This window comes from Lagopus muta, chromosome 1, assembly GCF_023343835.1.
Source record: "Lagopus muta isolate bLagMut1 chromosome 1, bLagMut1 primary, whole genome shotgun sequence".
Taxonomy (NCBI): Eukaryota; Metazoa; Chordata; class Aves; order Galliformes; family Phasianidae; genus Lagopus; species Lagopus muta.
Window position 1 is genome coordinate 61,528,746 of NC_064433.1, and position 27,820 is coordinate 61,556,565.

At 38.1% G+C, this 27,820-nt stretch overlaps 1 protein-coding gene across 4 annotated transcripts in view; it reads left to right on the forward strand.

The window, feature by feature from the left end:
* The window catches only part of CALD1 (caldesmon 1), a 184,399-nt gene that overhangs the window by 49,406 nt on the left and 107,173 nt on the right, over nt 1-27,820 (forward strand). For all 4 annotated transcript variants that reach the window (XM_048966957.1, XM_048966974.1, XM_048966992.1 and 1 more), the window contains exon 2: nt 20,226-20,314. The gene's annotated coding sequence lies outside the window, so the exon portion shown is untranslated. The remainder of the gene's footprint in view (nt 1-20,225; nt 20,315-27,820) is intronic.

Here is a 27,820-nt window from a genome sequence, read left to right on the forward strand (position 1 = left end):
TTTGCAGTTTTTGATACGTTTGTACATAAACCTACTGATTTTGAAACCTAAGTCAGCCACAGTTATGAGCTCAAATTACTGTCTTCAGAATTGTAGGTGAATTAGTGTATTCTCAAGAAAAAAGTATGTGAATGAAATAAACTGTTCTCAGTTTTCGTCTTGTATGAAGACTGGCTTCATCTTTACCCTTAAACCATGTAAACACACATTAAAACCTTAGTGTATGTCATTGATAGAATATTTTTAATGCTCATTTAGTTATACAGCATCTGTCTACTCATGAAATCTGGTTAGGATGAGTAAAACACACGTGGAAAAAGAAGAATCATTTTGGATGTTTTTTGACCAACAGCAAGACCTCCAATACTGATATGCCTATTTTTTAGTTTGTAGTCTTGAAGTTTATAGATACATTTGTTAGATTAGGACCTGTTAACAGAAGTCCTTACTCGTCTGTTCTTGCTTATTGCAGTGATGCTGGGGAAAAAATGAATTTTCTGATGGGATTTAGATAAAGTTGACTTTAGAGTTGAATGCTATGGCTCCAGTAGATCTGTGTTGGCCACAGGTTTTTCCTGATTCTCTAAATATAAATAAAGTGAAGTCTGCTAAAACTCACTGCCAGGTTAAAAATTTCTGTGATGCGGTACAACTTGGCAAGTAGAGAGCTGGGTTGTATCTTAGAAGACCGAGGTTATCTCGGACAAGTCACTTTCTCTTGGTTTTGGACGTTTTCCCTTTTTCATGTGGGAGCTGAATAGCTTGGGTTAATTCCCTGAGATTTGCTCCTGTATTGTCTCACTGAGTCTGAGCACACAGCAGCAGAAAGAGTGTTTCAGCACTTTGTTTCTGAGCTCTTCCTTGCTAGGTGGATTGCAGAGTGCTGGCATGATTCATTCTGAAGCTTATATGACAGTGAAGCAGCCTTTTGGCTAGTACATTGGATACTGCCTATTTCATGGTTGGTTTAGCTGGGTTCGTACAGCTTTCTGTAAAACATGCAGTTCTAGAAATTTATGGGTTTGAATGAGTAACCAGTTACATAGGGCAAATGGCACTGTCTCCGGTTACTGTATGAAGAGAAGTTTGGGTTTACCACTAATTGCAGATAAAAATTAATATTTGCAAAGGAGACACATATGATTTATTTGTGTTTTCTGTTTCCATAATGAAATTTCCTTCAGGTTTAAGTACAGTCATTTGGAGGAAAAAGCGGAGGTCTGTGGCTCATTAGTTTCTGGTGGTTGTCAGAAACCATTAATCAATTGCCCCTTTTACCAACATAGGCCCTAATTCAGTAAAGCATTTAGGCATATGCTTAACTGTAAGCATGTGTTTCAAAGCTCTTTGCTAAATCATGGCTTTAATGTGGTTCGATCTTGCCACATTTCCTTCCAAGTCTAAGGTTACCTTGAAATGACAGCTAAGGTGCCATGCACCTTTCTATCACCTGTTTTTCTAGAAAGTGACAAGCAAAAGGAAAAATGGGTAAAATTTCCCACTATCCCTTTTCCTCCATTCCCTTCAAATCATACTTCAAATGGAGGCTTCTATATACTTTATAGTATAGCATGTGAAATGGTGTCAAACCAGGAGCATGGAGGGCAAAATAAGGGGGAAGCAGTTTTTACCTGATGGTTTTGAACTTTCTGTTTCTTTCTAAAACCCACTGTATAGAATAAAGGAAAAGGTAGCACAGTTCTGTTCTGCTCTGACCAAATGGTACCTGGAATGCAGGCTTGCTGTTATAAGTCTAGATAATGCATCTTAGTCTACAGAGTAGATGCATTCGGAATGAAGGGGGCTTGAATTTAATTCTTCCAAGCACTTCTACACTTGTGATAAGTTGCCATGGGATTTGCAGTGAGAAAGAGAGATCAAGTTTGAGATTATGTCCTCAGTCCCCGTCTTGTCCACTTTGGTGCAAAAAGGATGCAATCTAACTGCAATTTCAGAATTTCCCTGACAGAGGCAGAATCTCAACTGGTATAACACCAGTGTAACTTGTCTCTGTGTCCACCCTCTCTGTTGTTATTCCAGAAACAGTCTGGAAGGCCAAAGAAACTGAGGATTTTCCTCTTACACTGATTTTATGTAGTTCATAATTCAGTGGAAATGATTGAGATCTGTCAGAGATTACAGCTTTCACTAGACCGGTATGATTTTCGTGTATCAATCAGCAGGAAGACACCAATTCCTTGCTGACTTTGCAGTAAGGATGCTGCCTGTTGAATCATCAGTGTCACAATTTGATGGGCATAGTTTTCCTTTGGATTTCCTCCTGAAAAAGGTTGGTTGATGCCACTCAAACTTGTTTTGCTTGTGAAAAACCTGACATCATCTCAGCCTAAGGTAATACGTGGGAAGGAAAATGACTTCACTGATTCATATTTCCATTTTCTTCCCTCTTTATTTGACAGCATCAAGAGCACATGATGGAAGCCTGCCATGTAAGGCCTTGCTTACATGACAGAGATGGAAACTGCAACAGAACATTACCTTTCACAAAGTCTCCATTGCTTATAATAAACCCTTTTCAAGACTCTAACAAGCAGTCACTGGTTTGGCATAAAAAAATTTTGCTTACTTCCTTTGACTTTATGTCAGTATTTTCTCTAAATTTATCCTGGAGAAAAGAAATTGAAATGCTACATTATCTGTACTGAGTTCATAGTTCAATACCCCATGTATAAAGAACTGAAGAACTGTTAATAATGAAAAACATTCCTGGACTTCAGACTTAACATCAGACCAGATAAAAATCAAAGGGCAGTAGGGGAGAAGGACAATCCCCACCGCTGATCTCATTACAAACCCTTTCCCCAGATTGTATGGTGGAGCTGGGCAGAGAAGTCTTCTCTTGAGTCTCAGCATACAGCTTTCTTTTCTTGGTAATAAAAGAATATCTTTCAAAAGGATATCTTTCAGAAGCTCTTCTGTAGCTTCAGTAATAATGGTGGCAGTGACTGTCTCCTTAGCTTGCTGTTCCTCTGGACCCTAAATAAAATTGTCAATCTACCAGTGATGGAAGCTATTTGACAAAGGCCTCTTTTGCTCCTCTAGCATTTGTTACTGAGGCAGGTAAAAGCAGAAGATTTCTGTGGTGGTTTCTTTGGAATTTGGAATGTCTTCCTTTCATTTTAATTTTGGAATGTTCATAAGCAATGCTAATGAAAGTTCTAAGATGATTCTCAGTTTTCCTTCCTTTAGAATTCCTAGGTTTTAAAATTTTTTTTTATTTTTTTATTTTTTAATTGTATGAGAGGAGACTTCATATATTATATCTTTGTTCTATGGTTTGCTGAGCACCATGTGTTTGTACTCCTGTCAGGAGCAGAATCTGGAGGCTCTGTGTTAGACTGGTAAAGGAAAATCAGTCCTTTATATGGGTATGCTTATGTCATATGCTTATACAGTCATACACCTGACTGTATAAACAGTCATATGCTTGGAAGGAGGTTGGTAACAAGTGGTGTCCCCCAGGGGTCAGTACTGAGACCTTTGCTCTTTAACATCTTCTAAGCATTAATCACACTGGCACTGAATGCACCCTGAGCAAATCTGTGGATGACAACAAGCTATGTGGTGTGGTTGACATGCCCAAGAGATAGGATGCCTCCCAGAGAGACCTAAAGAGGCTCGAGTAGTGGGCCAGGAGAACCTCATGAAGTTCAATAAATCCATCCACAAGGTCTAGTGCCTGGGTTGCAGCAATGCTCATTCCCAATATAAGCTGGGGGATATAAGGATGGAGCGCAGTCCTGCAGAAAAGGACTTGGGGTACTGGTTTCAAATGAAAAGAGGGAAGATTTAGGCCAGATATAAGGAAAAGGTTTCTTATGATGAGGGTGATGAGGTTCTGGAACAAGTAGCCCAGTGAGAAGGGTACCCTGTCCCTGCAGACACTCAAGACAGGCTAGACGAAGCTCTGAGTAATCTGGTCAAGCTGTGCGTGTCCCTTTCATTGCAGGGGAGTTGGACCAAATGGCATTTAAGAGTATCTCCTAATTAACACGATTCTATGACTCTGTGATACTTTGCTACTTAAGAATCCTTGCTCTAGTGAAAGCAGCAACTCTGAGTAAGGGGATTGTTAATAGCAAATTCTATATTGATTTGTTGAGATAAACCATAAACCTGTGAGGTGCTGATCAAGTGCTAATGGACCTGAAAACAGTGACTCCTTGGTTATCCATAGAGGCCTGTTGTCTGTGGTGACAGTATACAGTGATGAAGGGAATCTGTACTGTAATTTATTTTCCTCAACTTTAAAGTAGTGGAGCTCTAAAAATGACTAATGAACCACCTTTCAAGGTTCATATCTATAACCTAATTCATATGTTTAGAAATCTTGTCTTCCACTTAACTACACCAGAAATTTGAGGGTTGATCATCCAGAGAGCATTAGAGGCCAAAGCAGAGACTCTGGATGAGATCCAGCACAAAAAGCTGCATTCCAGTGGAAACAGAAATCAGATGTATGATGCATATGATAGTTTAATTGGCCAATACTATTTACCATATGTTAATTGCAAGTTGTATTGTAAATTATGAGGTTGATTATAGCAATAATTAGAACAGATTCATGTAAGATGCTGAGCAGTCAAAAAAAAAAAAAAGGATAAAAGATCTTCTGGTAGAAGCGTTTCTGTCTCAGTGCCATTGAAATTTACTCCTTACAACAAAACTTTGTTAATGTGCGTTGTTCATATCCTCAACTGCTGCGGACTGTAATATACAGGACTAGTTTCCAATAGATAAATTGGTTATAACCTAAGGACCTGACCTGTTCTACTTTTATACTACAGAAGATGATACATTTTCTATGTTTGCACGCTATATTGATGTGCAGTGTATATTGCAAGATGTATCTTTGCATAGTTATCACAGAACAATCATAACCAGAATGGAACTGAGGAGATTTTGTAGTCCAGTGCCCTTGCTCAAAACAGGATCAGTTAGAGTAAGTTGTTCAGCCTTGTGTCCAGAGGGGTGTTGAATATCTCCAAAGACGAAGACTCCAGAACCTCTCCTGTTAAAATTCAGAAAGTTTATTTTGGCCCATTTCTTCAGCTTGTCAAGGTTCCTCTGAATAGCAACACAGACATTTGGGGTATAAGCCAGTACTCCTAGTTTTATATTGCCTGCAAACCTGCTGAAGGTGGGCTCAGTTCTACCATCCAGGTTATTGAGGAAGATATGTTACACAGTATTGGTCTCAGTGTTGAGCTCAACCTCCAGTTGGTCTTATCACAATCTCTGGGCCCAGTGGACCTCCCAGTTTTCAATCCACCTCTGTTGAAGGGTTGTTATACAGTATAAGATAAGCATCAAAAGCCTTACTAATACTGAGATAAACAATATCTGCTACTCAGCCAATCCCATAAAAATTTGGCAAAAATAAATTAAAGTAATTTATTCATGCTCTGAGTGGTATGTTGCCTTTAAATGAAAATGAGTGTAACAAAGTAAAAATTAATGTCTGTACCAAAGATGATTTTTTTCAGTTTGAAGGTGATCAACTTTTGCCAAAGAAATTTTCCGAAATACAGGATACATATATCTCATTAAATTCTATGAGGTTTGGACACATAACTGTCATTTATGTCTTCAGAAATCTATATTTTTGTTTCTACCCAGTAAACTGTGTATTGACTGAGCCAAGTTCTCGCCTGTCAAACTCATTTTGGAGCATGAGAGCAAGGCATGGGTGGTCTGTGAAACTAAATAAACTCTTCCACAATTTCGTGATCAAGGCTTTTCAGTTAAGGCCCCCTTAGTACCTTACTTCTAAATAAGGCTAATAACACGATTCTATGATTCTGTACTTTGCTACTTAAGAATCCTTGCTCTAGTGAAAGCAGCACCTCTGAATAAGGGGATTATTAATAGCACAGTATATAGATCTGTGAGATAAACCATACAGACCGGTGAGGTGCTGATCAAATGCTGATGGCCCTGAAAACAGTGACTCCTTGGTTATCCATAGAGGTCTAATAAGTTATCTCTGGAAGTAAGAGTCAAGTTGCTGATATGACTGATATATCTTATGAATACCAGTGGAAAATAATGTTCCTCATTACTAATAACTAGCAACCCACTAACATGCTGATTTCTATTTAAGAATATATTCTAGCCCATTATAAATTATTTATGACTAGAACCCTGATAACTCTTCGTAGCTTGTTTATTAATGTTTAATATTAGTGTTGTATCTGTTTTGTCTTTTGTTACCCTAAATCCAGAACAAAACTCTTCACATTGAGAATGGTACTGCTAGTATATTAATGGAGTCTGTTATCCTTAACAAGATATTGAAAATGTTACTTTTGGTGCATAATAGCGGGCACAAGAGTTCCTGTCATTTGTCACCACACTTCCCTTCTACCACAGTACTGAGGTTTACCTTTGTGTTTAAGTTGGAAAGAAGATGACATTCTGTACAAGTTTTACAGCCAGGCAGTCATCCAATGCCATGTGATTATAACAAGCCTTTAAAGGTACCAGCAGACATGAAAAAAAAACCCAAAAACAACCAACAAAAAACCGTCACAAAAAAAAAAAAAAAAAGTATTTCATACGATCTAGTGGACAGTATAGGTTACTTTAAGAAATTGATTTATCTCCCTTCTCTTAAAGTGGAAGGAACATGAAGCAGGGGAAATTGCTGGGTTGAAGAAGAGGCAACTTTGATTTATGTCATCTTCAAAGTGTTTGGACTTTTGGTCACACTCTGAGCTCTCAAACTGAAATAACTATGTCTCCCCAGGGATTTGTAAGGGCTTAGCTGCATCTGTTCAGAATTGTACCTCTCATTGAAGTAGTTCAACAATCCCTTCCTAGAAGAGACTGTTTGCATACCAAGCAAAAGCTGCACGTGTAAGGGCAAGCTTGAATTGGTTGTGCTTTCCATGTTTTTTTGTTTTTTGTTTTTTGTTTTTTGTTTTTCTTTTTGTCTTTCTGGTTTAGAAAGAAAGCTTGCTTAGATGGTGTGGACCACAGTTAGCTGGCTGTGGAAATGGTACCAGGGAGAAGAGTCATGGAGAATCTGAAAAGAAAAAGCACTACTGTGCCTGCTAAGAATTGTCTCTTAATTAGGGCAGGTATTTGAAACTGGTGACAAATCAATCTACAGGAAAATCTGCACCTATGGGAATAGGACTAAATCATTTTCATGATTGTTTGCCCGTTAGCTAGGAGAGCTTGGTTTACAATTGATCTGTCTCCTCCTGAATCTTAGGCAGATCTCATAGAAGAAGTGCAAATACTTGAAGAAGATTTGAGATTTCATGTCACAGTGTAAATATACATACCATATACCACATCTGAAGGTACTTGGGAAATATTTTCCTCTTCAAAAGAAAGAAGAAATTAAATAAATGTATACTTTTGAATGCTGTGATTTGACTTCAAGAGTTCCAGTGCAGCAACAGCCTTTAAGACCAGGACACATATGGAAATATTAAATTATAAATAATTTTTCAGCTTTCTAATTGATGTTTGTCTATAATTTTATGAGATTCATCTTGAAGTGAGGATGTTGCATAGTTTGGGAGGCTATCACAGAGGCTAACAAATCATAGTCTCTACAGCAAGTAAACAGATTTTTAACCATGTATGATCTTCAAACATTCAGTGAAATTGCAAGTGATCCTTCCGGCAGTTCTAATATGGCACTAATGATAGTGTTAACTTGGGGCTTGTCTGAAGGTTCTGCTCTTTTTTCCTTTCTTCTCCTCGCATTATTTTAATTGTTGATATGCCACTTATGGCTGATAAACAGTCTATTCAATCTCTATAAAGACTATGCTTTCTTTCTGGTTCAAACAACAAAGTCGTCAGCAGCAGGACTATTATTTCTAGCATAGATAGCAGTTTATCAAATTCTATCACATTTGTCACTGCCCTCTCTCCCTTTTTAGAGAATAACCCTGAAAGAATTTGACATAAACCAATTTCGTGTTTCTAAGAAGTGAAGCATTTTTTCTTTGATAGAAAGTTGGAGTTTCTGTTTTTTTTTTTTTTTTAAAAAAAAAGGGAAAAAAAAAGTTGGTTCACTATTTGACACACTAGGAGGCCTCCATGTAAGTTCTTCCTTCATTCATAGAACAAGTCCGAGACTATATATGATATATTATTTATACTTCCTTTGTTACAATCAACCTATTGTAAAATAAAAATAGAAACTACTCCCTTCTTCATAGGGCTGTTGCAAAATTGAAAGCTGTGAATCACTCCGTGTTGCAATGAACATCATATGTATGCCATAGACAGAAATGTGCATTTTACAGTGGTTGATGTTGACTGAAGTTGATGAGTGAGATATTTGTGCCTATGTTGCAAGAAACCATATAAACAGCCATGGGAAGAGATAATGTATCACTTGAAACCTTCTTTGTGTGGAATTTCAATTATGTTCCATTCAGGCTGAGGTGCAGAGAGCAATGCTAGAAGAAGTGGTTTGCTACAAGAAGGTCCGCTAAAGCTACTGCCCCACTCTGGCACTCTGGATGGAAAATGCAAGGAGTCAAGATCAGTTCAATCCATTTCTAATTGGACTGGCATAGCTGCCATTGCCATTACCACTACTCTACCAGCTTTGTAGATCAGTGCAAGATTTTGTTCTATGGGGCTAATAACCTAATCTCAACATTAAATTCACTTGGGAAAACAGTTGCCCCACACCCCTTCGTCCCAAAATGTATTCTAGAAATAGATAATCACTCAGATGGGAGCATATTATTAGTTTTCAGTCTTGCTGCCAAATGGCTCAATTTGACATGTCACATAGTAGGGTAATTTCTGCAGCACAGAGTCGGCATGCTTGGCATTTCACTGCAGTATCAAAGTCTATGGGAAAAAGTTGAGAAGCACTGTCTGGAGGAATTATGTTGACCATTCCAAATTCCAGCTAAGGTATCCCTAGATGATAATTATTCTGAAAGTTTCTGCTCTCTAGTGGGTAAAAGTCAAAATTAGAAAAATATCTGAGATGATGAATGGCTTGAAGAGAGCAATCTAATTGTTTTGACGAAAGCTGTTTTGTCAATTACACTCAAAGCTACAGCACCAGGCAAATAACTTCTCAAGCTCTCTTCTTTCTCCTCTTTTGTTATCTTTCTTTAATCTCTCTCTCTCTCTCTCTCTCTTTTTTTTTTTTTTTCTTTGAAAGATAGGTAGAATGAGCCCTGCTGTATATTTATTATCATAAGTCTTTTTCTGCAATACATCTATCTGGCAGTAAATCTACTTGAATTCCTTCCTTGTTAGCATGCGGGCCTCTTTTCTAGATGCAAAATCAAACTATGGAGATAGTCTGACTTTGTTGTCTGTAGAGAAGACAAGCAACACTGAGGATACAAAAAATATAAGAATAATATAGTAATATCTTCAATATAATGCCATGCAGTTCAGGCAGCCCTAACCTTCAGCTGGAGGAGCTGTAAGAGCTGCTTTGAGTCTCCAGTATGATGGCCCAGCTCTAGTTTATTGTTAAACTTCTACCTGCTAGCTTGTTCTCATATTGGTCTCATTCTCTCTGTGTCAACTGTTCTTCCTATCATTTTCATCTTTGATGCTTCTGCATCCCTGCCAATCTTCCTCTGCTTTTTTCACATCCTGTTTCCCAGTACCTTAGTTTTCCATGTACACTACATCGTGTGTTTTGAGTGCATTATTTTCCAAGCATAGGATGGACTTCTCTCTGTAACTTCACCTCCTGACAGCTTTTTTCACTCAGCTACGACTGAGAAAATTATTCCTAGTCTGCATAAAGTAGATGCAATTTGTAATAGGTAGGATGGTCTTCTAGGTAAAGCACTGTGATTACAGAGAAATTTCTTTTCTATAAATTGTACTGTATCAAAACAAATGAAACTCAACGGGTGACAACTTCATGTCAGTGTCACAATGTGACATTCTGGCAGTGTAGGTCTCTGCTGTTCAGCAAGAGGAGAGCAGCAGAGAAATCATAAATTAGCATTCTTTGGACGTGTGAAGCTAGGCATTACTTTGTATATGAAATGCTTCATTTCTAGATTTCCAATTCAACTGCAAAACAAAGATGGAACATATTCAGGTGGGAATAATATTATTTGAAGTGTGGTTTTGTTATATTATGTGGTAGGAGAAGTGAGTGGAGTGGGAGGGTATTGTTTGATTTGGTACATTTCTACAACGTAAAGATCAAGGAAGTACTGAAGCTGACAGGAGGGTTCTGTTTTAAAATAAGAAATACATAAAATTTAAGCATCAGTCTTCTTGAATTCCACTTAGTGAATGAATCATGATGTCTGTTTGATACTTGATTGTTTATTAGTCTAATGCAACCCTTATAGAAAGCTTTCTTTGCACGAATGGCATCAAAAAATAAGATTAATAAACTCTTGCTGAGTGTTGTTAACAATGAGAGCTGACAATAGACAACATCAACTAGTTTCCCATGAGAAAAAAAAAAAGAAATATCAAAGGGCTGTAAATAGCATTCCATTTTCTGTTTGCCAGATGAAGATGGGACATGTGGATGATTTTAAATGTTTTATCCATTTTGGCACATGCTTGCATTCTCAATGGCCTAACTTCTTGGCCAGAGACTTAAAAGAAATAGCATTGACAAGAGCAACCTCCCACTTATTTAAAACTCTGAAGAATCATTGTCTGATATGTCTGTTATATTACTGATATAACAGCTCCTCTTAAAAAGGCCGATAGCATTTCTAAGTAACTTTATTACAAATCTTTCCTCCCAGACAGATCTCTTATCTTTCATTCGTATTTTTGAGTTTCTCTTTCCTCTATTGCCTTCAGTAGTTGTGTGTTTGTATCACATGCCTTTACACAGATAATAAAATAAGCCTCTCAAAGCTTTTGATTTTTGAGCTGTCGCAGATCTTAAAGAAAAGCAAAAATACTGTAGAAAGGAGAGCGGAATCCTCTTCAGTGGTCAGAATAAAGATGTTGCTATTTTGGTAGTCAAATAGTCACCCTATCAGTGAAAGGAAGAGTTTAACTGAGCAGCTCTTCTCCTACATCTCTGCTTTCATATAGAGCTGCAAGTAACCACCTGAAAGACGAAACTCTCCCTACAATCATGTTTAATTCAACTGAATTGTACCCTCACATGGAAATCAGTGTAAAACTCGAGGGGCCTGAAACATGCTGTGTTTAGATTCTGCCACTGTCAAACTATTATTTTTCCCCTTTCTCTGTTGCTGAATCCAATTTTGTGTTGCTGCAAAAGAGAACTAATTTTCACAGCTCTACTTCAGTAGACTTTTCTGAGTCAAATCACTCAGAAAAAAAATCAGTCTCTTTTGTATAATGCTGGTCACATAACTGTTGAATTATTTATATCTGATTGTAACAAGGAATAACATTTGAGTTCCAAAGCCTTTTATATGTTGTTATTTTTTTAAATAATATGGTTTATGTAACAACAACTTGAACTCTCCCTAGTTGCAGCAACATTTCTTTGTGGGTCAGTGTCCTTGAGACAAAACAAATATATTGCTTGTCCTAATTGGTTTGCTTTCTGCTTCCAAAACAACATCTAAAGCATAAAGGAAACTCTTTTGCAACCCACTATCTTCTTTCTCCTGTGCCTACTGTTACATTGCAAATAACGCACATTATGCTATTTGGTTAGCTAACCTCATGTTTTATGATGAACACCAGTTTTTGTCCTACTCTAGAATAGTACTTAGTCTGGTGATTTGCTATGCATGATGGTGCTTATCTGAGGCACAGGAAGTAGATGCTAGTATTCTTTATTCACCTGAATTATCTCACCAGCCAGCTGACTACCAATGAGTGGCCAGTATAACGATGCTTCATTGATTCAACAATTACCTTGGTTCAGCTGAATCACAGAATGACTGAAGGTGGAAGGGATCATTGATCTGTCTGGTCTAACTCCTACTCAAGGAGAGACACCCAGAGCAGAAGTTCTCTAAGAAGGAGAGTCCGCAGTCTTTCTGGGCAGACTGTGCCAGTGCTGCAATCTAAGCATATGGCATAAAAATGGGACAAACTCCAGTTCAGGCCTGAATAAGTGATGTGTTCTTATTTGATAAAAGTCAATCTGGACTTGGAAACGTTAATGTGGGTCTGCTGAAAGTTTTGTTAAAAGTGCTGTGCAAAGATGGCCTTTATCAGTCATACATGTGCAGTGTTAGTGCAGTCATGAGTGCTTATATCACTAGCAGTGTCAGTGCTGAAGATGAAACCATTAACCAAGAGTTAAAAATGATATTCTCTGATTATCAAGAAAATGAGAATGCCTTAAAATTAGGTAGCTCTGTGTGGTGCTGCTTACTGACCTAAATTTCACTTTTTTTTTTTTTTCCCTGCAGAATCTATAAATACTTTGGAAGGGAAAAGGGAGAGGCAGGAGAGGGAGGGAGGGAAGGAGGGGAATGAGAATGAAATAAAATAACAAAATAAAATAACATTCCTTTTTTTTTTTTTTTTCCCCCCCTTCTTTTTTAAATGGAATGCTAACCAATCCCTTGGCAACAAAGCCCATGTTTATTTTTAATTAAAAAATAACATAGCTGGCTTGACTTCAGTTTTCCCAGCTGCTATTCTTCCATCACAACAGCTCTCTGGCCTGTTTTCCCTTGCTGATTTCTTTCATCATTTGCACTTAGCTTGTATGTGTTACATGGATTTTATGTAATATTTCCTACCATTGAAAATAAAGCTGGCAGTCTAAACAAGTAGCTGGAGCTCAGTTATCTAGATTCTCATCTACAATACCTGAGCATACCCTTCCTTTTGGAAAAGTAACAGGTGTGACCAGGATAACAACTTTTTTTTTTTTAATGTGCACATTCCATGCTGTTTTATATGGCTGCCAAGTGAGGAAAGATTTAAACTGCATATTGAATTTATGAGTTGTAGTTCATTAAAATAAATGACTTGGGTTTGGCAAATTTCAGGTATCACTGAGCACACAGGTAGTTTTTGAAGACTGACAAGCAGCCTTGGTGGTTTTCGTTTGGGCAAGTGATTGCAAACTACCAGTTTTTGTGTTTAAGCATTAGTTGAGAAGGGAGAAAATAGGCATGCTTAACAGGCCTCATCCAAAAACTTAATCTCTTCCTCTTGTCAGGCAGAACAGGAAGAAGTCAGGATGATGATCCATTTCTCAGCATGTCAGGACAGAGCTGATGGTTTGTATAGCGAAGGTGCTTTCTCTCTGTAAAAATCAGTCCAGTTTTCTTGAGTGAACTAAAATCTAAGATTTTTGTGGACAGTTAGAGGTTTCTGAGTATTTAAGAGTATCTGGTGTTTTCTTTGAGTTAAGATAATTAAAGCTGAGATGGTAATGCTGTAGCATTAAAGGTTCACACTGGAGTGCGAGCAGCAAAGGGAGCTGACAGCATCAAAGCTAGTGTTATTCCCAAACAGAAATATAGTTGCTGGAAAAAAAGCAGTGGTTTGTTGGGTCACTGAACCAAATCACGGAAGAAGACATAACTACATGTATTGATTGCCAACAATGTTGCTATCAGGACTGTCTTTTCAAGGCATTATTTGCATTCTTTCCATATATAATATAGCCATTTAAAAGAACGAGTTATTTGCACTGGTTGTTCCAAAATAAGTGGCAGGCTTCTGATGTACTGTATTTTTCTTCTGTGAGCTCTGCTTACCTTGCCTTAGTTAGAATCCAGAAAGGCAAGGACGAATGTGAATAATTCTAATCTGAAGAAATACTGCTACCCACGCATTTTTAAGATCCCAAGAGGAGTGAGATTGGAGATTTCTGGAAAAGGCTAATCTTTTGTTTTCTAAATTCCAATTTATGTTTTGGCATGTATTGCTTTTCCCTTCTAAAAGATGGTTTACTTTGGGTTAGTATTTAAAGATCTGATGGTAATTGAGTAAAATGCAATGCTTGTGGCCAGTTGAATGATTTGTCCCAAGTTCTCTATCATGGATCAGAGTAATAGTGAAATCATGTGTTTTGCACTGACTCTTACTAGGAGAATACTAGAAGACTGTCTTAAGATGAAGGTGGTGTGGATTGGAAAAACGAAAGTAAAAGGTATCCAATACAAACCCAAAATAAATCCTGAAGCATGGAAAGTGGAACCATATGTTCCCCTCCACAAAGTTTGGGAACATTCATTCTTTGAGTTTCATTTTGGCTCATTATAGAAATGTTCCCCAAGGACTAACCTAGAAAACTTGAATCAATTCTTCTGCACTCCAGGGAGACCATCCTCCAGGGACTTTGTTATCCCATCTCCAGTGAAAAACCCATGTGAAGGAAAGCCACATAAAGAGGTTCACATGAACTTTCCCTGCTGAGGGAATGCCTTCATTTGCACAAAGCTCTTTTCTAAACTGCTTTATTTTTATGGGAGCTATGAGCTCCAGGATCTCCAAATAGTAACTTTTAGTGCTGGCACTAATCCTGTCAATCAGAATTCTTCTAAAAAATGCCATTAGTTAGAATTCTCTGAAAAGTTCACAACTTGCAGAATGTCCCCTGTAACTCTCTCTCTCCTACACCCATCCCAGCAGTATGTTCATTTTCGATAACTTCAAAAGACATAAAAGTGAAGAAAGTTGGAGCTTTCACAAGGCACAGGCTTTTTGTTATTACAGATATTTTTTAGCTGTACTTCTGCAGTTCTTTACTTTTTTTGAGCAAATTCCTTCATTTGTCATGTTGAATGATGCTAGCAGCTGTCAAAATGTACTTTAAATCAGTCAGTTTCCATTTGCTGTCTGTTGCAGTATTATTTTTTGAATTATTATGCAGTGATTTTTATGAATTATTAATATTTGGATCAGAGCTCTAGGCTTGCTGTAAACCTTCTCTAAATGTGACGATGAATATCACTCTTCTTGCAGTTCTTATGGCAGTTGATAGCAGACACTTCAAAAGCTTTGCAGCAGCCAGTTGAGTGTATATCTCGGGAGATGTAGATTTGCAGGGAATTTGAGAAGTCTTATCAGGAAATGTTTTCCTCTGACAGCATGTTATGTAGCAGACACGCCTGTGTGAACTGCCAGTGATGTAGTGGAGCTCATGTTCAATCTCCAAATGATCAGAAAGGAACATGGTTGGCTTTGATTTTTAAATTTAAAAATGCTCATCCTTCCAGATCAAACTGAAAGGGAAAGACCTTGCCTGAATCAGCTTTTCCTTCCTGCACATGTTCCTTCTTTGTTGGTGGGACAGGCTTACATGAGAACAAATGTTCTGGAACATCTGGTCTATTCCTGCTGCCATCTATGTGACAGTAGCCCCTGTGTGAAACAAGCAAAGAGCACAAACCTCAGTTTATTCCTGTGCTTAGTAAGCCCTGAACAAAGCAGGAAGAGATGAGGACTCTGTTTTTTTTGCTCACGTGGATGCCCCTGCGATTAGCAAATGGTTTTTGCCTAGTACATACGGCCAAAGAAGGAAGCAAGTGCTATATTTGAGTAGCAGAGGATGATGTTCCAGCCCACATCTGCTCAGACGTACACATACTTTGCTTATTTTCAGGAATAACTATGCAAAGAACTTGAAGTTTACTTCCACTAGTTATGAGCTATATCTAGTCCTGCCTTTTGGTCATGTTTTACCTCAGTTCTTTTGTCTCACTCATGCCAGGCTATGTAAAACAAAAGTCTATATGTTCGTATACATCAGCATATCTAAAAGTTGCTCACTTACACTAAGGATATAATACTGTGTGTGATTGTTCACCAGACACTTAGGATATTCTACTGCTGTGATCTATGTAAGGAAAACTGGGATTTTAAGATGGTTGACAAGAAATATGCTATTTCCTGAAACCTTGTAGGTCAGATGAGTTGCTGTTGAAAGGACGATACCAGCTGGGCTGAAGGGAAAAGATTAATCTTTTTCCTTCATAAACTCTCTCACCTAATGCATGTTGCTGTCTGGCATTGTTTTAAAAAACCAATCATGATTATAAAGCTCTGATTCAGACTGTAATAGAGAACATTCATTGGGCAGCTTTCCCCATGGGATGTGATATGCTCAGGTTCTCACAGAGCCCTCTTCTGGCAAACAATTTTGTGTACTGCTATGCTCATAATATTGGGAGTGTTCAGCATTGAAAGTGTTCAGGAAGTTGAACTTCAAAGAGCAAGTGAATGTTAGACAGGGAATTCTTTCCTCTCTGCTCTTCAGATATCTGATATATTTTCCAGTTGGGCTGGAAGAGGCACTGCTGACAGCATGATTTTCCTCTTCTCTGACCTCCAGACCCTGAACACAACTGGACAACCAGGACCATCAGCCCTGTATGTTGCACAGCCTGTGTTGTTCCTAATCTAGAAACCAGAACTTACATTTTCAACCAGAAAATATAAGAGTGGGAAACTTTTTCCTGCAGCTCATGCTCTCCATATGTATCTGCACTTATTTCATCACCAAAATCCTCTTTACATGAGGCTGCAGAAAGATAAAGTAATGGACTCAGGGCTTCATAGCATTTAAAAACTGAGTGATACATACATGGAGCTACATATTTAGAAGATGAAAATATTTCACTCAAAATCTGTCTTAATTATATTTTTTCTTTTTTTAACTGAGGTTAAGATAGCACTTGAACTTTTAACTTCTTTAATAATGTATTAATATAATAATATTATATTAAGTTGTCTGAGAATACTACTGGATCACAAATTTATAATGTGTAGTTTTGTCCTGCCTGTACTTGGATTATAAACTCTTTGGAGGTAAGAACTACGTTTTTGTCCTGTTCTCTTTATGGTACCCAGAAAGCTGGGGCTTGGCAATACTACTGTGGTCATGGTTCCAACAGTAACAGAGAAACTGAGAACTTGAGGATGGCTGCTGCCTTCTTGGAAGTAAAGATCAGAGAGGGCTAAATTGCATTCAGGAGAACATGCAAGTGTGTACTTCGCCTGAAGACAATGAGCCTTAAGCATGACTTTAAAACTAATCTCTCACTTAAGTGTCTTGCTGCAAGAGACTTACTAGGCGTTTTTATTTACTTTGCTGATGTTATGTAGTGATAAGTTTTCAGAAGTGGTTAGGTGAGCCGTTTACAGGAGATAACACACCTCCCCATTCTAGCTCTTCCTGGAAAACAAATTCCTGGGGCATCTGTTTGCATAGTAATGGATGTGTATCAGATTTATTTTGCCCCTCTTCTGTTGACAATACTTATTTGCTAAATACTCTTATGAAAATCCACCTTTGTGCACTAGCATATAGTTCTCTCTGTGATTGTCTTCATAAGTAAATAAAGTATCTGTCAATCCTGAAACAAAAACCAAAAGGGGAAAAGGAGATCTGGAAGGAATGGATAAGCAAAGAAATACCTCATCTATACGATTTATTTAAACACGGTTTGCACAAGAGCCAGTGCTGTAATCTACAGACAAAGATTATGGCTGTAACTGGAATGAGATTCACATTTAACAGCTGCTTTCTGTCTTTTTGAGGGAATGAGGGGGGATGATGGCAAAAAAGATGGAACTAGATTATTCTCTGTGGTGCCCAGTTACACACTGTGGTGAATAGGACACAAATTAAAAACCAGAAGATAGCAGTTCGACATAATTCATATATATAACTTTAAATGATAAAGACTGGAAGAATTTGCCCATAGAGGCTGTGGAGTCTCCATCTTTTGAGATTCAAAACCCAATTGAACATGAACCCAGGCAAGCTGCTCAGAAAAAGGAGTTGGACTAAGTGATCTCCAGAGGTGTCTTGCAAGCTAAACTGATGCAATACTATTTTTAAAGACCAAAGGAATCCTTTTATCTAATTGATTGCTAACGCATAGCCCATTAGACTGGGTTACTTCCTTTGTCCAAAGAAATTTTGGAGTCCACTCTCTGTAACTATAATGAATAGTTATTTTTATGGTGCTTCAAGTCTCTCCTACTGATGTTATTTCACTTTCCTAAATGATTAAATATGTAATTGGGACTGAAACCCAGATGTGCTATTTCCGTAACAGCTTATTAACTATGTTGCTATTGGGTAATTTGGGGTTGCTCCATTATATGTGGTGCAATGAGGAATGCTTCCTATTTGGGTACCACAGCTAGCTGTGCATTAGGTGAGTGAACCTTCAGCTGGGAAGTGGCATAGCTGAGCCTAAGTGTCACTCTGGAGGTTTAATTACATGTCCAAAGTGAACTGTATCTTCACACAGCATGTAATTATGTTGTGGGACACTCTGCTATGGGATTTTGCTGAATGTTTGCAGCTACTGGAAATAATAATGGAAAAACACTGCCATGGAGAACTGTAAATACACAAATTCCACCTTTGACACAAACATTCTGGAGGTTGCCAGTTGGAAGCTGGAGGAATATTTGTGGGAATCATCATTCTGTCTTTTCCCTGTTCTTATGCTACACTGTAAAGATTTTATATGGGCCACTATCAGAGCTGATTGGGCCTTTACCGTGTTACAGCTTCTCCTATACTCTTAACACTCGTGTTGACAGGAAAGGTCTGGAATGTACATCCAAGTGCTAAAGTGTTCTTTAGGAAGATGTAGGTTAAAATCCATCCTGGAAGAGATTTGATTCAAACCCTACTGTAACCCTAGCCATTGAGATACTGGAGAAAATGGAGCACCTGAAGAATATAGTTTTGGCTACTGAGATTTGTAACTTCATTTCTATTCAAGGCTACCCAGTGAAATGGAACTGACCTCATCAGTAACGTAGGGAGGAATGAACATGAGGGTATAACAGTGTTTATTGTTGGGGGAATTCGGAGGACTGAAAAATTAGTATGAAGAAAAAAATCTGCCATTTTTACCACAGAAAATTACAGCCCCCATTTTATCCAAACCCTAGTGATATCTCTTGGATTGGACAGCTTAGATTAACAAAGTATGGTTTTTGAGCTCAACCTGAATTTTGTTCATTCTTAAAATCTATGGAAATGTCCTGTTTGTTTAAATGTTCTTAGGCCTTCATAGTAAGCTCACAGTAGAACTGTGGTGTAACAGATGTTCTTTCAGAAAACAAATAGTGAACAAATATGTTTCAGCTATTTTATTGATAATAAAAATTCTGCTGAGTTTAATTCAGACAAATGATGCTTTAGGATGGAGCAAGTTAAAGAAAAATAGCAGTAGAGGTCTTTGTGATTGTACATGAGCTGTCTCCATATTTTTTTAAATTTTGTTTATTTTTAATCTTGAAGAGTTTGGAAGAAAGCAAAGTCTGCAGCCAAAACAGCCTGTTGTAACCAGGACCCCATGTACCATATACCTTCACAACATTCAGACCACGTCTGATATCTTGCTGTGCATTAGGTGATGCATATTAAAAAAACAGAAATGAGTAAAAGTCAACTTTGCTAGTTGGTGAAAAAGTGCAGGTGAATTCAGTGACTTGGAAGGGTTTTATGCTATACAAAAGTTAGAACCCCGTAAGCTGATATAACACACACATTCTCTTGCTTGTAATTGTTATTAACTAGTGAGTTGATGGTGATTTGGAGCTCCTGGTTGTTCTTCTCAGACCTTGAGGGTTAGACATGTGCTCTTACTGTGCTGTGTTCTGCTGTGAGGCACATGCTTTGTAACAGTAAGCATCAAAAGCGGATTCTGATCTCTTGATTCTAATATGGAAAGTTTTAATGAAATTAATCAAAATCTTGCTTTTGATCAACCTCAACATTTTCAGTGATACAAATCACAGACAAGTGCCTATAAAACTTAAGAGATCAGACTGTAAAATCATTTTTAAAAATTAATGAATAGCTATTTATATCAAGAGTCCCACAGAGTCTGTGGGTTTCCTGTAATTAAGCAGAAATTAATATGGTCCCACACTATGAGCTTAAATTGCACCTCCTAACTTCACCACTTCTCGGGGCATCCGATTCAATGCCTAGGGAGGTCCACTGGAAACCTTTCTCTGTTGAGGCACCTCACTACTAGTGTGATGCTGTGCTTTGTATCTTATTTATCACAAAAGATAGTTTTGCTTAGCCTGTATCAGCTTCACTTCTTTAAGAGGTTTTTGTGACATTGAGTGCTTTCGGGAGATCAGTCTGCTTTGCTAATTTGTAGCTTATAAAGCTGATACTGCATTTCATCTGTTGTGCAGAATTTTTTCCATTTTATTCTATTTTATTCTATATTAAAAAAAAAAGGTTTTTGGGTTTTTACTGAGAAAGAATTTACCGAAGGTATATATTTTTCATATTTGTGATATGCTAAATGACATTCTTTACTTTCATTTCTCTACAGTGACCACCTCCAGTTCCTCGGCACTTTGATTTCGTCAGCATCTGGTTCATTACTGAAAGGTTCAGAATATTTCCACTGATTGCTTTCCTGTGAGTATGATTAAAGTATTTACCTCAGACTTCCTTGCCAGAGGAAATTCAATAGTGTTTCAGCACTTCTTTTTTATAATTATTTTAAAACTTTTGTCTCTCTATTTTTTCCCTTGTGTGCTTACCTGCTTTTTCAGGGGCTTATCCACAGCTAGTAGGCAGATCTGCAATCAGGTCATGAACATTTATTCATTTGGGGCCGCTGTTACCACAATCTGTTTTCAGAGTAGATGCTATAGGATTTTATTTTGAATTTTATCTTCAAGTCTGAATCTTTGAATTTTATAATACTCACTTTGTAGGCATTTGGCTGTTCTTCTAGTAGCTATTTTTATTTCTTCATTGGATTTCAGCAGGTTTTCTGCTTGCTGTGAGATTCTTACATTGTATTCAAATCAAATTCACTTGTCTTTTTGGAGCAAGTGTGGGCTTTGAGGGGTCTTGAGATTCCAGGTAACCATGTTTTCTGATTATTCCCAATATGTGTATCTTAGCTCTATTTTTTTCTTCTTTATGTGTTTATGATGTGCATAAACTTCATCCCCTTGAATATATGGAAATTCTAGATTGAAGACATACAGATGACTGGCTCCAAGTTTAAGCAGTGTCTGTGACAGCAACCAGGTGGGATCACAGATATTGCACCAGGTCAAAGCAACTCCCTTAGGCACCACCACCATCTTTGTTAATTCAGGGTACAGCAAGCTTTTAATTCTCTTTGCTGGGTCCCATACTCTCTATTTGCCTATTCCACTCTACCTCTGCTCTGTTCCTCCTTTTTTTTTTTTTTTTTTTTTTTTTTTTCCTGCAAGAGTGGTGAGGAGAGAAGCATGGCTGAAGACTGAAGACGTGTTGTGTTTCCTTTCATCTCCAGCAGCCTCCCTCAATCAAGAATGCTGGGTCTGGGCCCCTTTTAGTTGTTTTTGTTGTTCTCCTTGGGGAAGCAAATTTAAGTTTGCATATGCTTCTGAGAAAGTTAGTGCAAGTGTTGAATGGACTGATAATTGTTGCAGGCTGTTCTCTGCTCTGATTGCTGTTTTGGAATTCTACATTACTTTTGAGACTTGGGGGGTATTCAAGGCTGAAGCCAGACATAAGGTGGGCTTTACAGTTTGTCAGAAGTTTTGATATTTGAGGTTGAGAAACTCTGATTCAGGACTGGACTAAATGTTCTATAATTTCCCATGAAGCACTTCTTCCAGTGAGCTTACTGAATGTATGTTGCCATGTCCCAAGGGATAGACTCTTTAGGAAGGTCTGTGGTGATAGAACAAAGGGAAATGGCTTCAAGCTTAAAGAGGGTAGATTTAGATTGGACATAAGGGAAAAGTCTTTTGCAATGAGAGCAGTGAGGCACTGGAACAGGTTGCCTTGTGATGTGGTGGATGCTTTCAAGGTGAGGCTGAATCAAGCTCTGAACAACCTGATTTTGTTGTGCATGTCCCTATTCATTTCAGGGGAGTTGGACTAGATGACCTTTAAAAATCCCTTCCAACTCTAGGGATTCTTTGATTCTGTGATTCTATTCTAAGTGCTTTCTTGGGTGGTGCATTCATAAGTTATCTAAATTCCTTAAAATTTTGATCCAAGGACAGAGAAGCCATAGTTTCCACCCTCCACAGTTTTTCTGCCAGTTCAGCAGCTGGAGCTGTGTCTGTAGATACACCTGAGCATGAAGACTGTAGTATTGAAATAAGCACTTCAGTTGTTCAAAACTGAGACTTACTCTTCATTGTATTTCTGACCTGGTATCTTACTTTGGTGCTTAAGTTGCATTTGAAAATATACTGTCCTTCAGTGAGCAATTCATCTGCTCCAAGTGGAGGATGCAAGAGGAGCCTCTTCTGTCAATGCACTTGTTCTGAACTTGTCAAAGTGCTTGAAGAATTCTGTCAAGAATAAAAAGCAAAACCTGATAGAAACTTCCACACTTAACCTTCTCTTCCAAATTGCAAATCTGTCCACATGGAAGGATGAACTCTAGGGGACATGGAAAATACCACAAAAAATGCAAGTAGTTGCCTTTAGAAAAATCATAGAAGAAGATGGTGTGGACCATTACAATAATTAGGAAAGGCAAAAACAAGTATTACCTCACTAAAGTACTAGAAACAGGGCATATCTCTATATGTAGGTATGAAATACATCAGTATAGTTCAGTATACGTGTGGTGGATCTGTAACTCTCTTAATTATCACATAAAGGCAAATCTGACTTTGGAAGACAAACAGACATGCTTCTTCAAATTACTTTCAAAAAGAAGTGATACCATATAAGGTTAAGGTTCAAACACACTGGCTAGTGATGACTGGCTTTTATCTTTTTCATCTTCCTTGGAAATGTACATTTTGTGAAGACATTTGCCATTAGGAAAGATAGTGTAAGAAAGGTTTTATCCAGCCTTTCTCTTGATTATTCAGGACTGAAAGCATTTCTGTATAATCTCAAAAGATTAATTTTTTCTGAGGCTTTGCTGTGGTGAGTTACACAAAGATGAGTGGGTGGTCTCCTTTCTTTTATCCGTTCTCCCTGCTGATTGGAAATGGATATGAAGCACCAAAACTAGGTGCAAGAACTTCAGGCAATCTCTACACATAGCTGGGGTGTTTTTTTGGTATGGTGAGAACCTGGTAGTTTTTGTGCAACGTTGCATTTCTGAAAAGGCTTTAATGCCAATGGTTTGGAGTTTTGCTTGGTTTAAAACCAGGGAATCAAGCCTAGGGAATAACAGTGTCCTTTCTGATGCAGTTCACAGACCCATGAAAATCTGATGGCTGCCATTCAGTGGCTGCTGAGCCAAATTTGTGGGTGTCATTTTCTACAAGTCTTACCACTTGGAAGAAATTTGTAGCTAAGAGGCAGCTGAAACAAAACCAGAGCATCATTTTTGACGTAGAAAGTCATGCTGCATTTCAGGGTGACTCAAAACAAGTAAACCTGCTGTGACTTATCAAAAATTTTCAGCAAAGAACATTTTTTATTTTCCAGGAATTACACCACCTAAGAATTGTAAAACTGACACTGAGTAGCGAAAAAGAAATCTGCTTCTAATAAATTGTGCCTTGCAAGACAGAGGTTTAAGTACAGAGGAAAAAAACAAACTGAACAAGCTCAGGGATCATATGTAGGGGCAGATTCACTGCTGTGCTTGGAGTGAAGGGAGTGGAGTTGATTATCTGCAACTTCCCAGCAGGTAGGAAGCAGATATAGCTCGCTGGAGAGGATGTGGCAAGAGCATGCTGTGCGTTGGCTCTGTTAGCTGGCAAGGAGTCCATTGCAAACCTGTGCCAAGCACAGCTTAGGCACAGCAGAAGCTGTATCTTACTGTCTTCTGTGCAATATTAACCTTCTAAGGCAGGAAATGCATGCACTGAGGGAAAGATGGGAGCTGGGATTCCTCACTCTTCAACAACTGCCCTTTCTCAGTTCACTCACAATAAGATCTCCTGCCACTTTAGAAGTGCATTACAGATACTGCTGCTATCAAATTCCCAGGGATGTTGTTTGCTACAAGTACTTAGATGGGTCCCCTATGTAAACTTTATCTCAGGTACCTGGAGCCAATTGTTTGGAACCCAGATAATGGTACTACTGAACAGCATTGGGAAACAAAACTTCCAAAGCAGTATTCCTCTCTTCTGAGGATGTTGTGAGATTTTTCTTGTATACATTTTGATGGTGTTTTTGCATCATGGGAAGAAAGAGGCTTGGTCCAGTAATTCTAGATCATTGGGAAGCAGAAAGAATCTGAAGCCTCAAGAGAGTATCTCATCTAAAGAAAATGTTGTAGTCTCAGGTGCTGTGGAGGGTAGCCTCGGGAGTGCCCCAGCGCTGTTAGATGTTTATCTGAACTGAGCTTGAACTCCTTGTGTCTGGAAGCTCCTCTATGTCTATTTTCCAAGAATAGTCTGATCTTTGCAGCTCTTTCTCACAAGAGCACTGCAGGTTTGGAGCTGTTAAGGGCCTGAATCTCCCTTTCACGTGAGTCCCTTTGCACAGCTCAGGCATTCATCTTTGGGCATCTTAAAATGAGAGTGGATGACATTTAATACCATAAATGAGAAACAGCTCCCTTTAAAAGAAAAAAAAAAAAGAAGAAGAAGAAAAAGGAAAAAAAAGAACTAAAATTGGCCTTTCCTGAATTATTGAGTGCTGACCTTGAGAAAGCCCTTAAAGTCTCTGCAGGCAGACTGAAATATATTTAGGACAACAGATACCCCAAACGCAAGAGATTACCTGAGGCAAAGTTGTTGGTTTTTTTTAAAGAGATGTTTTTCCCCACTTTTTTTCCACTCCACTTGGTACCCACATGTCTGTCTTAAGCTCTATTTATTTGTCACAGACCTGCAGAACCACTGGTGTAATTTTCTCACTCTTCTTCAGGAATTTTGACTTACCGATTTAATGTTAAACTTTTTTTTGCATATGCTCATTTTGTAAAACATAAAAGGTTCCATCTATATTTTGAGAATTGGGGGTTTTTATGAGGGGCACTGTTTGGATATGTTTTGAGAAAGGGGAAGGCGAGAAAAGCTGTCATCCATCAACTGGTATTAAGTCTAACTTTGAAAGTTTGATACAAACTGGATCTGACTGTTAGCACAGACATGATACAAATTAGCTGTGACTTTATGATACCAGCTGTTTCTCTGTCAGGGTAAAAGGGCACATAACTAGAACAGCATCTTTTGTTGAAAGCAGTGTTTCTCTTTGTTAAACGTGGGAGCCTTAGGCAAAACATTGTAGTCCTTAGTTATGTGACATGTACAGTCTGCAACATGTTCGTGGAGCTCGAGGGGCTCTTTGCTGATGTTTTTCAAAGGCTGGGTTATCATAAGTGTTCTATTTTTGCTAGCTTTATCACCGAGAGACAAATCTCTGTCAAGTTTTTTCCTTGCGTTAAAATGGAAGATAATCTAAGTGCTGTTTTCTTTCCAAGCACAAAGAAAACACTGAACAGGAAACTCCAAGAAAAGTCTGAAAAAAAGAAATCACAAATCTCAAAGTCATATTTAGTTTTATTAATTATTTTCTATTCTTTGATTCCCACATTTATTTTTAACTTACCAGAATTTTCAGGTTTTTTTTTTTTTTTTTTTCATTTCAAACTAAGCCTAATACAGAATTCTTTAACAAGCTAACAACCAACAGCTGGTTATTTGATAGCACAGACACCAGAGCCAGCTCTGTGCAAACACATCTTGGGTCTTAACTTATTTCTGGTGCTTAGTGGCTGCACGTAGCCTTCCTTGCACGTCCAGAGCCAAAGCAGGGTGGGTGCTGGGAGCCCAGAGGATGGGAATGTGGTGCTGGGAGCCCAGAGGGTGGGAATGTGGTACTAGCAGCCCAGAGGATGGGAATGCGAAGCTGGGGAGCTCTGTGTGAAAGCAGCCTGGGCTTTCCTTGTTACCAGCACTCATAAAGCCCATTCATAAACCAAAACAGCTCTGAGCAAAGGCACTTGTGTGATTTCACATCACCGTACATCTGCGTCCCTGCTGTGTATCTCTGTATGACCTTAACATATCCTCTGAATACTTCAGGCAACATAAAATTGGCTGCAGTGTAGTAACTAAACTGAAATTCTGTGATTTATTAAGCGGCTGAATTAATCTTACTTCTGCCACTTGACTAAGAGCCAGTAAATCATTGGTAGGAGTTCAAAATGTAGTATTACAGATAGCAGACATGCTCCGTTTGAACAAATATGGGTAATATCAACAAGGGAGGCATGATATCAGTATGCTGGTGTCTAACTAGGAATACTAAGAGGGAACACATTTACACTCAAATTACTAGGAGAAACAAAAATTGGCAGAGCATCTTACAGACTTTTTTGGACTGATGGTTACTGATGCCGGTGTTAAACTGTAACTTTAGGCCTATGAGCAATGCGAAGGAAACTGCTCCTTCCAAATTTTAAATTATTCTCCTCAAAGAAAAGATACCACTGCTGAGGTGAAAATGGGAAAATTCTCCATAGAGCATACATACTTTCAGGTGCATGTTAGAATGATTTGATTGTATTTTGTCTGTGGCAAAAATTGTCACACAAGTTCTGCATGAGCAGAGAAGCCTCTGTATAAATCCAGCATGAGATAGAACAGAGGACAAATGCCAATGCTACCAAAGTAGCAGTGAAAATACGATATGTGGATATAGAATTGTAGCATATGTGAATGAAAAAGTAAAGTTAAGGATGTTGCAAAATAGTTTTACTTATAAACTTATTGGAATACACTTGAATACATTTCCAAAGGAAAGCTTAGTATGTAAAGGCTGTTGTATTTTTGATGTATTACTGGTGATAAAGTGAAGCACAACACTGAAAATTCCAAGTGCTAATAAACAGGCCTTAGCCATCTCTGTTGCAAACATGTACTTTTACTATATAGCATATGTTTCTGAAATTATATGAAGTATTTATTTAAAATCTGTGTTACCAAGATAGTCAATGCTACTAGAGAACATCTTGTTTTCATGAACGTGTAGAGTCAACAAAGGTCCATCCATGACATTCAAATAACATAATCCAGCCACAAGAAGTTCTAGAATATGAATTGATTTTTTGATAAGCTGAGTGTGGGAGCACAGTGCTGGTTATGGAAACAATCGAAATAAAAATGGGCAGAAGATGCTGAAGGACATGTTTATCGCTAATGTGCTGCAACAATTCATAGGAAAAAATATTGCATGGAAAATTAAAACCAGTTGCATTGTAGCAAGCAAACGATGTTCTATCTAATGTCTGATAGCTGAAGATGCTTTTATCACTGTTGGATTTTATACCTGTGATGTCAGAACCATCATAGCACCTTTTACAATGTCGTATCCAGAGCATCGTATACTAGCTGCAGTAAGATGCTAACCTTCATCTTCCTATTTACTGTGTAAATAAATTATTTGTAATGAACTAGACTTTTCCCCTCAATTTATACTCTGAACTGTTGAGTTTTATCGTTCTGAACTTCAGTAAATTTTCCATATTTCACTACAAGATGGTCACAGTCAGTAGCGAATGATGTTGGCTCCTTTCAGTATTTGTGAAAGAGAAGATCATGCATTGTCCTTGGCTATGCCATCTGCCTCATGTCCTCTGAGCGGAGAGAAATTTCAAGAACTCGAGGATGACTGGGACTACAAGAGACCACTTTTCATTTCAAATGGCAGATATAAGAGTATTCTTCATGTATGGTTTATGATAAGGAAAGTCCCACTAAGTGCCCACTGTTTTGCAGAAGCTAATCATGCAAAATGACTCACAGTGTGTTCCATGCTGTAATTCCTCTGGGTAGCTCACCACTACCCTCATTTGTGTCTTATCTAAATTAACTCAGATGGGTCAGAAACTGTTTATTTTTCATGGTCGTTTAGTACCGCATTCTTTTTTTTCTTTTTGTCTCTTTGTCTCTTGTAAGCCTCTGCAGGCAAAAAAAAGGTAAATTTGTTCCTTGAAAAGGTAAATTTAATCCTTGAAAATGAGTAAATGCTAAGGACTTGATTCTT